The sequence below is a fragment of the Nerophis lumbriciformis genome, linkage group LG21, assembly GCF_033978685.3.
Source record: "Nerophis lumbriciformis linkage group LG21, RoL_Nlum_v2.1, whole genome shotgun sequence".
Classification (NCBI taxonomy): Eukaryota; Metazoa; Chordata; class Actinopteri; order Syngnathiformes; family Syngnathidae; genus Nerophis; species Nerophis lumbriciformis.
Window position 1 is genome coordinate 29835001 of NC_084568.2, and position 18761 is coordinate 29853761.

Genomic DNA, 18761 nt, shown 5'->3' on the forward strand with positions numbered 1-18761 from the left:
GAAGTCAGGAGTTTTGAACGACTCGTTCACGACATGCCCATCTCCAATTGATTGGGCATGTTTGGGAAGGCGTCCAGACCTGCTAGTACCTGATGTTGCCTTGGGGAAATAGGTCAGTGGTATGTGTGCAGGACAGCAGAGTCCACAAGGGCAGGTATCATCTGGACTTGAGATATCTCTTGAAGATGTGAGAGGAAGATGATGTCTCACTTCACTGCCTGCCAGTAAAATGCTTGTGTGGGGAGTTGCTTGCAGAAGTTGCTTGTGTTGTGAATGCATCACACAAGCAGCCCCCCGATGTGTGTGTGTGTGTGTGTGTGTGTGTGTGTGTGTGTATGAGGAGGATTTAGACCCATCATAAAGGAATTCTACCCCCAGCCTGTAGCTCATCCTGACATTTTTATACCTTTTTATTTTCAGGCCCATTGCAGCCAAGCCTGAGATGTGATTTATTCTGCAGGCTGGCAGCGAGCGAGACAGATGGAAGGGGGGAGGGGTGTGTGTGCTAGTAAAGTAGGAGATATGAAGAGGAGAGGGTCAGAAGGAGAAGGCAACAGAAGGAAGGAGAGAGAGAGAGACACACAATAGAAGACAAAAATCATCTTCTTCCTCTCTGCTACATTTTCATTTGACATCTCCGTTCTCTCCCTAAAGACTTATTGGCTCAGGAAGAAGACCCCATCCCTTCAGCACGTCTGACAGCCTGAATCACCCCTCCCTCCCACACACCCACCTCCTCCTCCGTCTCGCCCCCCCCCCCCGCCCCGGACAACTCTTTCCCCGGCCTTCAGGTGTGTGAAATATTCTTGATTGGAGCGCTGGCATTATAAGAAGCAGCAAGGAGACGTGTGTGTGTGTGTGTGTGTGTGTGTGTGTGACAGAGGTGGAGCAAGCGGATAGGTGTGTGTGTGTGTGTGTGTTCTGGCAATGCTTACTTAATGGGGACATCGCTCTGTTTACACAGTCACCTTTAGGGGACCTCTGACGGTATGGGGACAAAAAAACAGGTCCCCTATAGCAGTGGTCCCCAACCACCGGTCCGTAGATCGATTGGTACCGGGCCGCACAAGAAAAAAAAAAAAAGAAAAAAAAAAAATATTTCTTAATTAAATCAACATAAAAAACACAAGATACACTTAAAATTAGTGCACCAACCCAAAAAACCTTCCTCATTAAAAAAATAAATAATTATTTCTTAATTAAATCAACATAAAAAACACAAGATACACTTAAAATTAGTGCACCAACCCAAAAAACCTTCCTCATTTAAATTTTATTTATTTATTTCTTAATTAAATCAACATAAAAAACACAAGATACACTTAAAATTAGCGCACCAACCCAAAAAACCTTCCTCATTTAAAAAGGGAGGAAGGTTTTTGGGGTTGGTGCACAAATTTTAAGTGTATCTTGTGTTTTTTATGTTGATTTAATTAAGAAATACATTTTTTTATTTTTATTTCTTGTGCGGCCCGGTACCAATCGATCTACGGACCGGTGGTTGGGTACCACTGCTATAGGGGACCTGTTTTTTTGTCCCCATACCGTCAGAGGTCCCCTAAAGGTGACTGTGTAAACAGAGCGATGTCCCCATTAAGTAAGCATTGCCAGAACACACACACACACACCTATCCAACTTGCTCCACCTCTGTCTCCCACACACACACACGCACACACTCATTCACACAAAAGGGTTGTTTCTTTCTGTTATTAATATTCTGGTTCCTACATTATATATCAATATATATCAATACAGTCTGCAGGGATACAGTCCGTAAGCACACATGATTGTATTTTTTTTATGAGAAAAAAACAAACAAAACAAAAACCTCCCCCTCCCGGTCCGTGGAAGGTTGGGGACCACTGCCCTAAAGGGAAACCTTTTTAAATGATAGTCAGATCCATTCTGAAGATGCCTAAGTGATTTTTAAGCTTTGGCCCATAAAACATGTTTACTGGTTAGTTGGAGTGTGAGACATTTGCACAGCAGACAACTTCATTACTGCTAAATAGCAGTTTTCAGTAATGTCACAGAAGATGCAGGATTTGCTTTAACATTTAAGTCAGGGGTTCTTAACCTTGTTGGAGGTACCGAACCCCACCAGTTTCGTATGCACATTCACCGAACCCTTCTTTAGTGAAAAATAAAATGTTTTATTTTTTCAAATTCAAGAAATGTTTTTTTTACTGGTGCACAAAATGTACCTTGTTCAAAGAACAAAACCAACACAGTGCATGAACTCACAACAAATTACACACCTTACACACATTACCATGAATTGATTAACGTGGACCCCGACTTAAACAAGTTGAAAAACTTATTTGGGTGTTACCATTTAGTGGTCAATTGTACGGAATATGTACTGTACTGTGTAAACTGTACTGTTTCATATAATGTATTCTCTTTATTTGCAATCTGCTAGTAAAGGTTTCAATCAATCAATCAAAAAACCTGCAAATCAGATGGAAAATTAGAGGGAACATTGTTTGGGGGTATCCATAATACGCCGAAATGGAGAAGTTTTTATTTACACGATAAGTCGGATGTGTCTTTACCTCCGTGGCGGAGGCTCCGCCGAACCCCTGAGGCTGGCTCACCGAACCCCGAGGGTGCGATCGAACCCAGGTTAAGAACCACTGATTTAAGTGGTGAAACATCCTATAAGAGCTGTAGTGCTGTATTCTGAGGATCATGTCATATTTAATTTGAACTTATTTAAAAAAAAAAAAAAAGGTCCTCAGTAGTCACGTACAAATTGGTGTGAATTATGCAAAATTATAGGGATGTCCGATAATGGCTTTTTCCCGATATTCCGATATTGTCCAACTCTTAATTACCGATATCAACCAATACAGATTTATACAGTCGTGGAATTAACACATTATGCCTAATTTGGACAACCAGGTATGGTGAAGATAAGGTCCTTTTTAAAAAATAAAATAAAATAAAAACATTTTCTCGAATAAAAAAGAAACTTAAACAATATAAAAACAGTTACATAGAAACTAGTAATTAATGAAAATGAGTAAAATTAACTGTTAAAGGTTAGTACTATTAGTGGACCAGCAGCACGCACAATCATGTGTGCTTACGGACTATCCCTTGCAGACTGTATTGATATATATTGATATATAATGTAGGAACCAGAATATTAATAACAGAAATAAACAACCCTTTAGTGTGAATGAGTGTAAATGGGGGAGGTCAATATGTTGATTTAATTAAAAAAACAAAACTATACGATAATTAAAAAAACGATACCGATAATTTCCGATATTACATTTTAACGCATTTATCGGCCGATATCGGCAGGCCGATATTATCGGACATCTCTAATAAAAACAACTGAAATAGTCTTGATTGCGAAAACAAAGCAGATGTGGAGAATAGCGCTCAATGAAGACATGAAACTGCAACAGGAAAATACCAACAAAACAGGAAGAAAACACCAAAATATCCGATATTGTCCAACTCTTTAATTACCGATACCGATATCAACCGATACCTATATCAACCGATATATACAGTCATGGAATTAACACATTATTATGCCTAATTTGGACAACCAGGTATGGTGAAGATAAGGTACTTAAAAAAAATAAAAAATAAAATAAGATAAATAAATTAAAAACATTTTCTTGAATAAAAAAGAAAGTAAAACAATATAAAAACAATTACATAGAAACTAGTAATTAATGAAAATGAGTCAAATTAACTGTTAAAGGTTAGTACTATTAGAGGACCAGCAGCACGCACAATCATGTGTGCTTACGGACTGTATCCCTTGCAGACTGTATTGATATATATTGATATATAATGTAGGAACCAGAATATTAATAACAGAAAGAAACAACCCTTTTGTGTGAATGAGGGAGGAGGGAGTTTTTTTTGGCTTGGTGTAGTAATTGTAAATGTATCTTGTGTTTTTTATGTTGATTTAATAAAAAAAAACAACCAAAAAAACCCGATACCGATAATAAAAAAAACTATACTGATATTTTCCGATATTACATTGTAAAGCATTTATCGGCCGATAATATCGGCAGGCCGATATCGGACATCTCTACAAAATTATTTAAATGTGGTCCCCATGAACCATATGAACTCTTTTTTCCCCCAGGGTCCCCAGTAAGAATGATCAGCACATTACTTCATCAATCCAGAGATTTAAAGACGTGTATGAGCTAACTGGGCAGTGGACATTTTACACCATTTTTTTTTATGCCTCCACAACCTGTAGAAAGGGTGGTCCCCACAAGTGATGATCAAAAACTTGGTCCCCATTCCAAATAATAACCAGTATGCGTTTGTGTGTGTTCAGTGTGTGTGTGTGTGTGTGTGTGTGTGTGTGTGTGTGTGTGTGTGTGTGTGTGTGTGTGTGTGTGTGTGTGTGTGTGTGTGTGTGTGTGTGTGTGTGTGTGTGCAGGAGACAGGTAGACAGAGGTGGAGCAAGTGGATAGGTGAGTGTGTGTGTGTGTGTGTGTGTGTGTGTGTGTGTGTGTGTGTGTGTGTGTGTGTGTGTGTGTGTGTGTGTGTTACCTGCCTTTTGTCTTTCTGCTCCAACATCTCTCTTTGTCAAGCTGCCGCCTGAGAGGAGATGAGCTGCCATGCCTGCTGTCATTCATCCATCACTAAACACACACACACACACACACACACACACACACACACACACACACACACACACACACACACACACACACACACACACACACACACACACACACACGGGCTGTTTTTTACCATGACAATCTGTGATGACTTCGCCCACCTTCCTCGCTAAGCGAGCATCCATTTGACGGCCGGGGGGCCGAGGGGTGGCGTCATCGGCGGCGAGGGGTGACCCGTGACAACAGTCGGGGTTAATTGCGGCGATCATAAAAAGCGCTCGTTTTGCTAATTATACTCTAATTTCTTTCGTCATTAATTTAATGGGGGTCATAGACAATGTGTCAACAAGGCCATCTTGACAGTGTGTGTCATTTTTACAGAAGTGACTGAAACTTGGCCACAAGTGAGATGTTGAGACGTGTTGTCGTCAAATTAAAAATTGGGCCTTGTTGGCTTGCCGCGTGTACCTAATGTTGTGGCTCACAGGATGTCAATCCAAACGAGAGGAAGGACACACGTGTCGAACTCCAGGTAATATAAGCCCCCCCCTTAAAAAAAAGTTTGAAATTAAATGTGATGATATCAGACGGTCATACAGCACTTTGACTACAGAATAGGGTTGTACGGTGTACTATTCGGTACTATACCGCCTCCAAAAAGTACCGGTCCTCTTTTTTTTTTTTAACGGGCATGACAGCGTGTCATCACGTCATGACTAGAGATGTCCGATAAATGCTTTAAAATGTAATATCGGAAATTATCGGTATCGGTTTTTTTTTTATCGGTATCGCTTTTGTTTTGTTTTTATTTTAATTTTAATTTTTTTTTATTTTTATTTTTTATTAAATCAACATAAAAAACACAAGATACACTTACAATTAGTGCACCAACCCAAAAAACCTCCCTCTCCCATTTACACTCATTCACACAAAAGGGGTTGTTTCTTTGTGTTATTAATATTCTGGTTCTACATTATATATCAATATATATCAATACAGTCTGCAAGGGATACAGTCCGTAAGCACACATGATTGTGCGTGCTGCTGGTCCACTAATAGTTCTAACCTTAGAACTAACAGTTAATTTTACTAATTTTCATTAATTACTAGTTTCTATGTAACTGTTTTTATATTGTTTTACTTTCTTTTTTATTCAAGAAAATGTTTTTAATTGATTTCTTATTTTATTTTATTCATTTAAAAAAAAAAGTACCTTATCTTCACCATACCTGGTTGTCCAAATTAGGCACAATAATGTGTTAATTCCACGACTGTATATATCGGTATCGGTTGATATCGGTATCGGTTGATATCGGTATCGGTCCACTAATAGTACTAACCTTTAACAGTTCATTTTACTCATTTTCATTAATTACTAGTTTCTATGTAACTGTTTTTATATTGTTTTACTTTCTTTTTTATTCAAGAAAATGTTTTTAATTGATTTTTTATTTTATTTTATTAATTTTTTTTTAAAAGTACCTTATCTTCACCATACCTGGTTGTCCAAATTAGGCATAATAATGTGTTAATTCCACGACTGTATATATCAGTATCGGTTGATATTGGTATCGGTTGATATCGGTATCGGTAATTAAAGACTTGGACAATATCGGATATCGGCAAAAAGCCATTATCGGACATCCCTAGTCATGATATTGCTGGTTTTACGAGCGGAATGCACACACGGAGTACTTACAAGCAGACACAGCATGTAGACAGAAAAGGGAGAACGGACGCATTTTGGTGTAAAAACTAAAGATAAAGGTGACGTTATAACACTGAAACGCCCTCAGGAAGAGGTGCTTTAAGACATGGCTAGCTAGCTGGCGGCTAACGTCCATCCGCAGCCGGCAGTGTTTTAGCTACTTCTAAATCACTAATCCTCGTCTCCATGGCAACAAATAAGGTAAGTTTCTTAAAAGTATCATCCCTGCAGGACGAGGAATAGCTTAACAGCGCGCTAGCACCCCTGAATGTAAACAAATGCCATGTGTGGATCTACACCTGACATCCACTGTAATGATACAAAATACAGGAGCCCAGCTAGTTGATACTACTATGATTACATTGATACCTTTTAGCATCACAAACTCTTTTCTTCTTTTTTGAAAATGATTACTGGTATGTTTATAAAGTCAGGAAATACGTCCCTGGACACATGAGGATTTAAATTATGACCAATGTATGATCTTGTAACCACTTGGTATCGGATCGATACCTAAATTTGTTGTATCATCCAAAACTAATGTAACGTATCAAACAAAAGAAGAATAAGTGATTATTACATTTGAACAGAAGTGTAGATAGAACATGTTGAAAGAGAAAGTAAGCAGACATTAACAGTAAATGAACAAGTGTATTAATAATTAATTTTCTACCACTTGTCCTTAATAATGTTGACAAAATAATAGAATGATAAATGACACAATATGTTACTGCATACGTCAGCAGACTAAATTAGGAGCCTTTGTTTGTTTACTTACTACAAAAAGAAAGTTGTGTAGTATGTTCACTATTTTATTTAAGGACAAAATTGCAATAAGAAACATATGTTTAATGTACCCTAAGATTTTTTGTTAAATAAAAAAAATATATATCAAAGTGTCGAAATACATTTTGATACCGGTACCAAAATATTGGTATCGGGACAACCCTACTACATAATAAAGCACTAAATCACATTGAAAGTTTTCATAGCATTCACCGTCAAATGTCACCTTTTCTATTGGTTCCAGTCCATTGTTGACAAAATCTTGCTACATTTCCATAGACTTCCCACAATGCACCTGGTGGCGGCCTTGTGGCGCACCAGGTGAGTAATTAGAGAGGCAGCAAGGGGGCAGGACTTCAACTAAAGCGTCCGTCTTCATTACAGCGACTCTACAACATGTCAGCCGCTGCGACCGCGTGGCTCGTTAAGGGCTTTTTAATTGTTTCTGGATGACTTTGGGCCTCATTGGCACTGAGCTATAATGCTTGTTTTTGTCTCCTGTTTAACTAATGATTGCTTGCTTACAACATTTCATGGTTGGGGATGTGAGCGTCGGGCACCAAAAGACAAACGTGTAAAAAAAAACATTTACCGTGTTACATATCAAATCATGTAACGTCTCAACATATTCACCAATGTTTACACATTGCTGCATTTAGACAAGAACACAATCAACTATGTGAAATAATCTGATCCCCATTTGTTGTATCTTCAATTCTGTTTTTGTTTAAAACAGACTAATGCAATTCAACTCAAACAAACTATCCGTTGAAATGAATCGAACTCAATTATCAATACGCTTGAACCTACCACCATTTTAATGTAATGTCTTTTTTAAAAGAAAAACTAACTTTGAGATGTTTTATACAAAATAAAACACTTTATTTTCATCAAATCCGAGAGCATGACCAAAATACAGGTGGCTACTGTGTTAGGTGCAGTTGAAATAGAATATTATCAATGACATGTTGAACAAACATTTTAGTACGAGCAACAGTGTAAACCAGGGGTGTCATACTCAAATACAGAGTGGGCCAAAATTTAAAACTGAACAAAGCCGCGGGCCAAGGTTGAACAAATGAACCTTTTAATAGGGACTCAAACAAGTTTTGCATTGAATATTGAACAAGCAAGGCTTATATAACTTTATAGTGACATGCAAAATCGAGTTTCAAATAATAATAATTCAAAAATATCAATGGCATATCAAATAAAATGTAAATAAAAATTGAATGCCTCTTTTCTATGTGCAGCCTTCTGAGGTAAATATCAAAATAAACTTTTACCACAGGCTAACAATACATTTGAAAATAAAATAACAATAATGAATGAATCAAACATTCAAGCCTTGAAGTAGCAAGAGAAAGTGCATGAATAAAACGTTAATTATTGCTCAGTTTGCTACACTGATTTGCTTTAACACTGAATATGGAACAAGCAACGCTTATATAACTTAATAGTGCAAAATCCATCCATCCATCCATTTTCTACCGCTTATTCCCTTTTGGGGTCGCGGGGGGCGCTGGAGCCTATCTCAGCTACAATCGGGCGGAAGGCGGGGTACACCCTGGACAAGTCGCCACCTCATCAATGACATATTAAATACAATTTAAAAAAAAAATTGAATGCCTCTTTTCTATTTGCAGCCTTCTGAGGTAAATATCAACATTAACTTTTTCCACAGGCTAATAAATTTGAGAATTAAATAAGACACTTCACCCTTGCTCCTGATGGCTGCTGGTTAGCGCCTTGCATGGCAGCTCCCTCCATCAGTGTGTGAATGTGTGTGTGAATGGGTAAATGTGGAAGTAGTGTCAAAGCGCTTTGAGTACCTTGAAGGTAGAAAAGCGCTATACAAGTACAACCCATTTATCATTTATTATAACAATGAATAAATCAACCATTCAGGACTTTAAACTGCTCAGTTTGTGACACACTGATCTAATCTGGTGTGCCCAAGCCAGATACCTGCCATCTCTTCTGGGATGCTCGTTCATTAATGTCGGGGCTCAGGTGGGCGGGGTTGGGGAAGGGGAGCGGGGTTTGGTGGTAGCGGGGGGTGTATATTGTAGCGTCCCACAAGAGTTAGCGCTGTAAGAGGTTCTGGGTATATGTTCTGTTGTGTTACGGTGCGGATGTTCTCCCGAAATGTGTTTGGTGTGGTTTCACAGTGTGGCGCATATTTGTAACAGTGTTAAAGTTGTTTATGCGGCCACCCTCAGTGTGACCTGTTTGGCTGTTGATCAAGAATGCCTTGCATTCACTTATGTGTGTGTAGAAGCCGCATAGATCATGTGACAGGAGCCGGCACGCTGTTTGTATGGAGGAAAAGCGGACGTGACGACAGGTTGTAGAGGACGCTAAAGGCAGTGCCTTTAAGACATGCCCCCAATATTGTTGTCCGGGTGGAAATCGGGAGAAATTCGGGAGAATGGTTGCCCCGGGAGACTTTCGAGAGGGGCACTGAAAATCGGGAGGGTTGGCAAGTATGAGTATTAGCGGTGAATGCGGTGTTACAGCGGCATTGCCGCTGTATAATACCGGCGGGCCAGCTCTAATGTTAATTTGATATTGCCTCAAGGGCCAAATGAAATTACACGGCGGGCCAGAGTTTGACACCCATGGTGTAAACCATTGGGACATATTCAATATCCGAATTGCCCATGGGTAAGAACTTATGAAACTCTGTTTGTCTTATTCTTGTTTGACCAAAATCTCTTCCAGCAGGTTGAACAAGTGCCGACAAGATCCTGTGGGAAGGGCAGAGCGTGGCCGATAATCTTCTCCGCTGTCCTGGTCACCCTATGCAGGGCCAGTTATAGCGCTGGTGTCACTCCAGCAGAAGTCTGTCGATTTGCGTTCAAGCCGCAGATACATACGGTGTGAAATGATTAATTTATGCAAATATTTTGTAAATGTTTATTATACTTTGTTTCCAAACAGTGTCGCTAAACAAAACAGAAGTTATCGTCATGGACCCGATAGCTGCGGAAGCTAGCTCTCCAACCAGCTAAACAGACTCCACGGTGACGTTTTGGTGAGTTTAATGAGGAATTTGTGAAACTGAAACCATACAAAAAGAATACCATTGTAAGTTAATAATACTAACACAGACACCAGTAAACATGTTAGCATATTAGCTAAAGCCAACGATGCTAGCTTGATTACATTACAGATAGCACATACAAATATGCATGAAAACACTCCTACAGACATCACACATGGGACGATTTAGTAAGTAAGAATTGTTTTAGTTATATTGTAAAACGTAATTAGACTTAGACAAAGGATGGAAAGGATAATGCACACAAGGGCACAAAAAGAGGGTGAAAACAAAAGGTATAAAGTAGACAAAAAAATGTACCAAAGTAGCAATATAAAACATAAACAAACCTAAACCTGCTCAGTGGCCTCGGTAGGTCGTGAGTTCAGATCCCGGCCAATAGAAATATTGCTATTGATAATGAACAATACCAATAATTGACCTCTATTACCAACAATACAATTGTTCAAATGCAACAATACATATATGTCATGATAACTAGATATACAAAAGAAAGCAGAAAATGGAGGGGAAGAAAGAGAAGCCAGCTATATTAACCTTGTAGATTGTTATAGTAACAATAGGTTACGCTTTGTCAGTGTGCCGTGTGTTACCCAGTTTACCCTAAGGCAACAAAGTTAATTAAGTTAGTGTTTTGATCTTCTAGCAACAAATATGGCAATTGTTACTATTTGGCTTATTGGCCTTGTGCACATTTCATCTTTTGTATATACTGAAACTGTACCTGTCAGGTTCAAACACTTGACTACATCTATTAAACAAGACAAGAAGCAAGGAATTAAACAGAGACATAATTAAATTGGGCTCATTTGAGGAGAGAGACGTCTGGGTTGTACTCTCGTACAGTCTCCATCACGCTCTGGCGAAAGATTGTACGCCTCCTCTTTTATTTGGACTTTCCCTGATTACATGGCAACAGCTGTTTCTAAGGGACCGGGGGTCGTAAACAGCCATCGCCTTTGATTACAACAGTTCAAATAACTGGTTGGGGTTGGAGAGGATACCCTGCCCTAAGTGGAAGAGTTCAAGTACCTCGGAGTCTTGTTCACGAGTGAGGGAAGAGTGGATCGTGAGATCGACAGGCGGATCGGTGCGGCGTCTTCAGTAATGCGGATGCTGTATCGATCCGTTGTGGTGAAGAAGGAGCTGAGCCGGAAGGCAAAGCTCTCAATTTACCGGTCGATCTACGCAGGCCCGGCCCTAACCAATCTGGCGCCCTAGGCAAGATTTTAGGTGGCGCCCCCCCACATCGGCAGTGAAGTGTATATACTCACCAGAACCTGAATAGCTTTGTCTTTGACCTTTTCTTTTTTACTTACAACTATACCTAATATATAAAGGGGTGGAAAAGTGACGATTACCTGCAGGGCAAACATTAGCTAACCAGAAGGCAATATAACAATGTAAACAAAAAACACCTGCTTAAAAGATCTAATACAAACATTTATATGCACGTACAACACTTAGAACTTTTAGCATATCAGTATGTGGAATTAAATTATGGAATGGATTAAGTAAAGAAGTTAAAAATTGTACTGATATGATCCAGTTTAAGAGGTTGTTCAAAATAATAGTGCTTACAGAGTACAAAGAAGAAGAATTATGAGAAATACTTTCAACCTTATTGAAAATAAGATATTCTTCATCTCAGTATGTTAATAATGACTGAATTAATTAATTAATTACATATTACAAAACTGTTGTATACTAATTCATAGATGTTATTTTATTATATAAAAAGGTCAGTAAATGATTCTATATATTTGTAAACGCTTTGAAGTGGGAAAGGGGTAGGATTAAATAAGCTTTGCTTCTTCCTACTCCTTTTCGGGCATGATGTAAAATGAAATGATATGAAATTGTGTGATGTATTATGATGTAAGTGTGTTCATGTTCCAAATAAACTAAAGAAAGAAAGAAATGTCCCTGAGGAATGTAAGGTGGGAGTACTGTAATTACCTAACGTTACATTATTATTTTCCATAACAATTTAGCCCCCTCCACAATATTAACCCGACGTTAAAACAGAACTAGCTATTTATTGATTAGCAATTGCCGAGTCATGTAGCATTAGCTTAATGCTAAAAAGCCAGGTTACTATCACATTCTGTAACAGACAAATAATTTCATGTAGGCTAACGCTACCTACCTGCTACCTCTGTCTTTTCTCGTTTCTCCTCCTCTTCTTTTCTCTTTTTTCTTCCCTGGGCACCTGACAGTTTTGGCATCTTGTGTTGATTTTTTGATGTGGCGACGTCCAAAAAGAGTCATGATACGGGAAGGGAGGGGGCGCACCGTGCGGGGGGACGAGGGGGGGGGGCGTAATGTTGTAACAAATAATATTTCTATTAAATAGGCTTTACTTTGCATTTTAATTAACGTGGGATTATTTTTTGTATTTAGAAATAATAGTACCAACATTTTTTTTTTTTTTTTTTTTTCTCCAACATTTGTGGCACTGGCGTGGCGCCCCCTGATGGACGGCGCCCTTAGCATTTGCCTATACGGCCTATGCCACGGGCCGGCCCTGGATCTACGTTCCCATCCTCACCTATGGTCATTAACTTTGGGTTATGACCGACAGGACAAGATCACGGGTACAAGCGGCTGAAATGAGTTTCCTCCGTCGGGTGGCGGGGCTCTCCCTTAAAGATAGGGTGAGGAGCTCTGCCATCCGGGAGGAGCTCAAAGTAAAGCCGCTGCTCCTCCACATCGAGAGGAGCCAGATGAGGTGGTTCGGGCATCTGGTCAGGATGCCACCTGAACGTCTCCCTAGGGAGGTGTTTAGGGCACGTCCGACCGGTAGGAGGCCACGGGGAAGACCCAGGACACGTTGGGAAGACTATGTCTCCCGGCTGGCCTGGGAACGCCTCGGGATTCCCCGGGAAGAGCTGGACGAAGTGGCTGGGGAGAGGGAAGTCTGGGCTTCCCTGCTTAGGCTGCTGCCCCCGCGACCCGACCTCGGATAAGGGAAGAAGATGAATGGATGGGTTAAGTTCAAAGAAAAGGTCGTAAAACAGTTCAAAGAACAGGTCCCTAGAGGGGAGTCAGGTCCTGCTTCCTCTTCGCTTTTGTAGATCTCGGGTCAAAACAATATCTTTCTGTTGATTACAATACATGAAAGAAACAAAACACCTTCATGTTGCTTCCCATCCTACACAGTGGAGTTTTACAAGCCTTCTGCTTGGTAGGATTAAAGACAGCCTTTGTCTTCTCGCCGGGAACTCATTGAAACACAAAGTTTTGTGATAACTTACATACAATTATTCTGACAGTACCAGTGTCAGTACAGCTAGCGAGTGTGCCAAACTCTCCCCGAGTGCGACGTTTAGCCACCACCGCATCCCGGTTTGAGTTTGGAAGCCTTCCCAGTTGCCGAGGCGGGAGGTTTGAATCCGTGACGCGCTCCTCAGCGCGAAGAATTTGATAAATCCTCCTTATCGCCCTGGGAGACAATTAAAGCGCATGTGACAGGGGTCCCTATCTCCGCTCTCCTCCTGTAGTGCTTCATTTAGAAGCCATTTGTCTCCGCTATGGATTTCCTATTTTTAATGGCGCACGTACGCGGGGACGGGGCCGTGCTGAATAATAGATGCTCCCCTCTCTTCCTTTTCATTCCCTTTCTTGCTCATTTCCTGCTCGTCAGGCCCCACGGGAAGGTGTCGGCCTGGCTCCGGCAGGCAAGGGCGGACCTCTGCTGGTTCGTCTCTAAAAAGCCAGTGTTGGTGCAGACGTGGAGCTGGTATCAACCCCCCCCCCCCCCGTCCCTTTCCACCTTCTTTATCAGAGGGAAGCAAGGCGGCCGCACGGCGCCGTGATGTATCGCTCTGGCCGAGCGCGAATGAATAGACGAGTAATTATCCCGTTAAAAGGCTGGCCAGACAAAGAGGGGAGCCTCGCCATGATTTCAATTGTTTGGTTTCCCCCTGCAGTCCCAGCCCCGCAACGCTGACTGACATCACAGAATGGGGGAAAAGGCAAACTATTTATAGCCCCAGACATTCAGCTAATTGTGCAATTTAATAAGCTTTCTGGAAGAGTGGATTCTATATCAGAGCTCCTATATATCTCCATGCTTGACTTCCTTCTATCCTCCCATCTTCCCCCACTCCTTCGTCCTCCTATCTCAGGGGCGTCCAAACTTTTGGACTCGGGGGGGCCGCTTTGAGCTAAACAATTTTTGCCAAAAGCCGACTGAATGTAAAGTACCGTATTTTCCGCACTATAAGGCGCATCGGATTATAAGGCGCACCTTCAATGAATGGCCTATTTTAAAACTTTGTTCATATATAAGGCGCACCACATTATAAGGCGCATAGAATAGACCAGGGGTCTGCAATCAATCAATCAACCAATCAATCAATCAATCAATCAATGTTTATTTATATAGCCCTAAATCACAAGTGTCTCAAAGGGCTGCACAAGCCACAACGACATCCTCGGTACAGAGCCCACATAAGGGCAAGGAAAAACTCACCCCAGTGGGACGTCGATGTGAATGACTATGAGAAACCTTGGAGAGGACTGCAGATGTGGGTAACCCCCCCCCCCCCTCTAGGGGAGACCGAATGGATGTCGAGTGGGTCTGACATAATATCGTGAGAGTCCAGTCCATAGTGGATCTAACATAATAGTAAGAGTCCAGTCCATAGTGGGGCCAGCAGGAAACCATCCCGAGCGGAGATGGGTCAGCAGCGCAGAGATGTTCCCAACCGATGCACAGGCGAGTGGTCCACCCCTGGTCCTGATTCTGGACAGCCAGCACTTCATCCATGGCCACCGGACCTGTGTGTCTCCCCCATACTTGCCAACCTTGAGACCTCCAATTTCGGGAGGTGGGTGCGGGGGGCGTGGTTGGGCGGGGGCGTGGTTGGGGGCATGGTTAAGAGGGGAGGAGTAGCTAGAATTCACCAAGTCAAGTATTTCATATATATATATATATATATATATATATATATATATATATATATATATATATATATATACATCCCCGCGACCCCGAAGGGAATAAGCGGTAGAAAATGGATGGATGGATATACCTGTGTGTGTGTGTGTATATGTATATATATATATATATATATATATATATATGTATGTAGGTGTGGGGAAAAAAATCACAAGACTATTTCATCTCTACAGGCCTGTTTCATGAGGGGGGGTACCCTCAATCATCAGGAGATTTTAATGGGAGCATTCACATACCATGGTTTATATAGGGCACAGAGTGGGTGGGTACAGGCTGGCGTAGGGGCGTGGTGATTGGCTCATGTGTTACCTAGGAGGTGTTTCCGTCTGTGGCGGCATGCTGTTACAATTTCGCTGTGCTTGTTGAGGGATGACAGGTCTGGACGGTAAATAATAATTATTAATATTCATCAAGCGGATACAATTTCACCCTCACCTATGAACCCACGCCAGGAAACCAGCCAAAAAAGAACAGAAAACGAAACGACATCATCTGGTACAACCCCCCATACAGCAAAAACGTCTCAACTAACATTGGACACAAATTCCTCAATCTGATTGACAAACACTTTCCCAAAGACAACACCCTAAGAAAAGTATTCAACAAGAACAACATTAAATTGAGCTACAGCTGTATGAACAATATACGGCAAATCATCTCAAACCACAACAAAACAATTGCAAATGAGCCGTCGGCCCCCGGACAGAGCGACTCCAAAACCAACAAAGGCTGTAACTGTCGAAATAAACCTGATTGCCCTCTCAACGGGGGGTGCTTACAAACATCAGTTGTCTACCAATCTAAGGTAACACGCAAGGACATTAACACATCCGACACATATGTAGGATTAACCGAGGGAGAATTCAAAACCAGATGGAACAATCACAAGGCTTCTTTCAGGAACCAAAACCTGCGGAATACCACAGAACTCAGCAAACACATTTGGGACCTCAAAGACAATAATGTTGAATATTCAATAACATGGCAAATTCTTGCATCCAGCACACCTTACAATAGTGGTAATAAAAGATGCAACCTATGCTTGAAAGAGAAACTGTTTATTATTTACCGTCCAGACCTGTCATCCCTCAACAAGCGCAGCGAAATTGTAACAGCATGCCGCCACAGACGGAAACACCTCCTAGGTAACACATGAGCCAATCACCACGCCCCTACGCCAGCCTGTACCCACCCAATCTGTGCCCTATATAAACCATGGTATGTGAATGCTCCCATTAAAATCTCCTGATGATTGAGGGTACCCCCCCTCATGAAACAGGCCTGTAGAGATGAAATAGTCTTGTGATTTTTTTCCCCACACATACATATATTGCGCTCTACTACGGTATCGAGCACTATTTTTTGGATAACCTTATTAAGACATATATATATATATATATATATATATATATATATATATATATATATATATATATATATATATATATATATATATATATATATATATATATATATATATATATATATATATAAAATAAATAATTGACTTTCAGTGAATTCTAGCTATATATATATATATATATATATATATATATATATATATATATATATATATATATATATATAAAAGAAATACTTGAATTTCAGTGTTCATTTATTTACACATTTACACACACATAACACTCATCTACTCATTGTTGAGTTAAGGGTTGAATTGTCCATCCTTGTTCTATTCTCTGTCACTATCTTTCTAACCATGCTGAACACCCTCTCTGATTATGCATTGCTGTGTGGCACGCACAAAAGTGCTTTCATCAAATGCACTAGATGGCAATATTGTCCTGTTTAAGAGTGTCACAACATTGCTGTTTACGGCAGACGGACTGCTTTACTGTAGACGTTCTTTATATCGTGGGAAAGCGGACTCAGGTCCGCATGGAGCTGGAGGGGGCGTGGCCTCCAGCTCCGCCTGAATTTCGGGAGATTTTCGGGAGAAAATTTGTCCCGGGAGGTTTTCGGGAGAGGCGCTGAATTTCGGGAGTCTCCCGGAAAATCCGGGATGGTTGGCAAGTATGGTCTCCCCCTCCACAAGGGAGAGGGGGGAGCAGAGGAGAAAGGAAAACGGCAGATCAACTGGTCTAAAAAAGGGGGTCTATTTAAAGGCTAGAGTATACAAATGAGGTAGCATCTCTAACTGTTACCGGGAGGGCATTCCATAGTACTGGAGCCCCAATAGAAAACACTCTATAGCCCGCAGACTTTTTTTGGGCTATGGGAATTAATAAGCCGGAGTTCTTTGAACGCAGATTTCTAGTCGGGACATATGGTACAATACAATCTGCAAGATAGGATGGAGCTGGACCGTGTAGTATTTTATACGTAAGTAGTAAAACCTTAAAGTCACATCTTAAGTGCACAGGAAGCCAGTGCAGGTGAGCCAGTATAGGCGTAATATGATCAAACTTTCTTGTTCTTGTCAAAAGTCTAGCAGCCGCATTTTGTACCAATTTTAATCTTTTAATGCTAGACATAGGGAGACCCGAAAATAATACGTTACAGTAGTCGAGACGAGACGTAACGAACGCATGAATAATGATCTCAGCGTCGCTAGTGGATAAAATGGAACGAATTTTAGCGATATTACGGAGATGAAAGAAGGTAGTTTTAGTAACACTCTTAATGTGTGACTCAAACGAGAGAGTTGGGGTGAAGATAATACCCAGATTTTTTACAGAGTCGCCTTGTGTAATTGTTTGGTTGTCAAATGTTAAGGTGGTATTATTAAATAAATGTCAGGACCGATAATCAGCATTTCCGTTTTCTTGGCATTGAGTTGCAAGAAGTGAGCGGACATCCATCCATCCATTCATCCATCTTCTTCCGCTTATCCGAGGTCGGGTCGCGGGGGCAGCAGCTTAAAGGGGAACATTATTTCACAATTTCAGAAGGGTTAAAACCATTAAAAATCAGTTCCCAGTGGCTTATTATATTTTTCGAAGTTTTTTTCAAAATTTTACCCATCACGCAATATCCCTAAAAAAGCTTCAAAGTGCCTGATTTTAACCATCGTTATAAACACCCGTCAATTTTCCTGTGACGTCACATAGTGAAGCCAACACAAACAAACATGGCGGAAAGAACAGCAAGCTATAGCGACATTAGCTCGGATTCAGACTCGGATTTCAGCGGCTTAAGCGATTCAACAGATTACGAATGTATTGAAACGGATGGTTGTAGTGTGGAGGCAGGTAGCGAAAACGAAATTGAAGAAGAAACTGAAGCTATTGAGCCATATCGGTTTGAACCGTATGCAAGCGAAACCGACGAAAACGACACGACAGCCAGCGACACGGGAGAAAGCGAGGACGAATTCGGCGATCGCCTTCTAACCAACGATTGGTATGTGTTTGTTTGGCATTAAAGGAAACTAACAACTATGAACTAGGTTTACAGCATATGAAATACATTTGGCAACAACATGCACTTTGAGAGTGCAGACAGCCCAATTTTCATCAATTAATATATTCTGTAGACATACCCTCATCCGCGCTCTTTTCCTGAAAGCTGATCTGTCCAGTTTTGGAGTTGATGTCAGCAGGCCAGGGAAGCTAGGGTCGATAGGGGGAACAAACTGCTGCCATTGCTTGCCGTGCTACCGAGGTCCT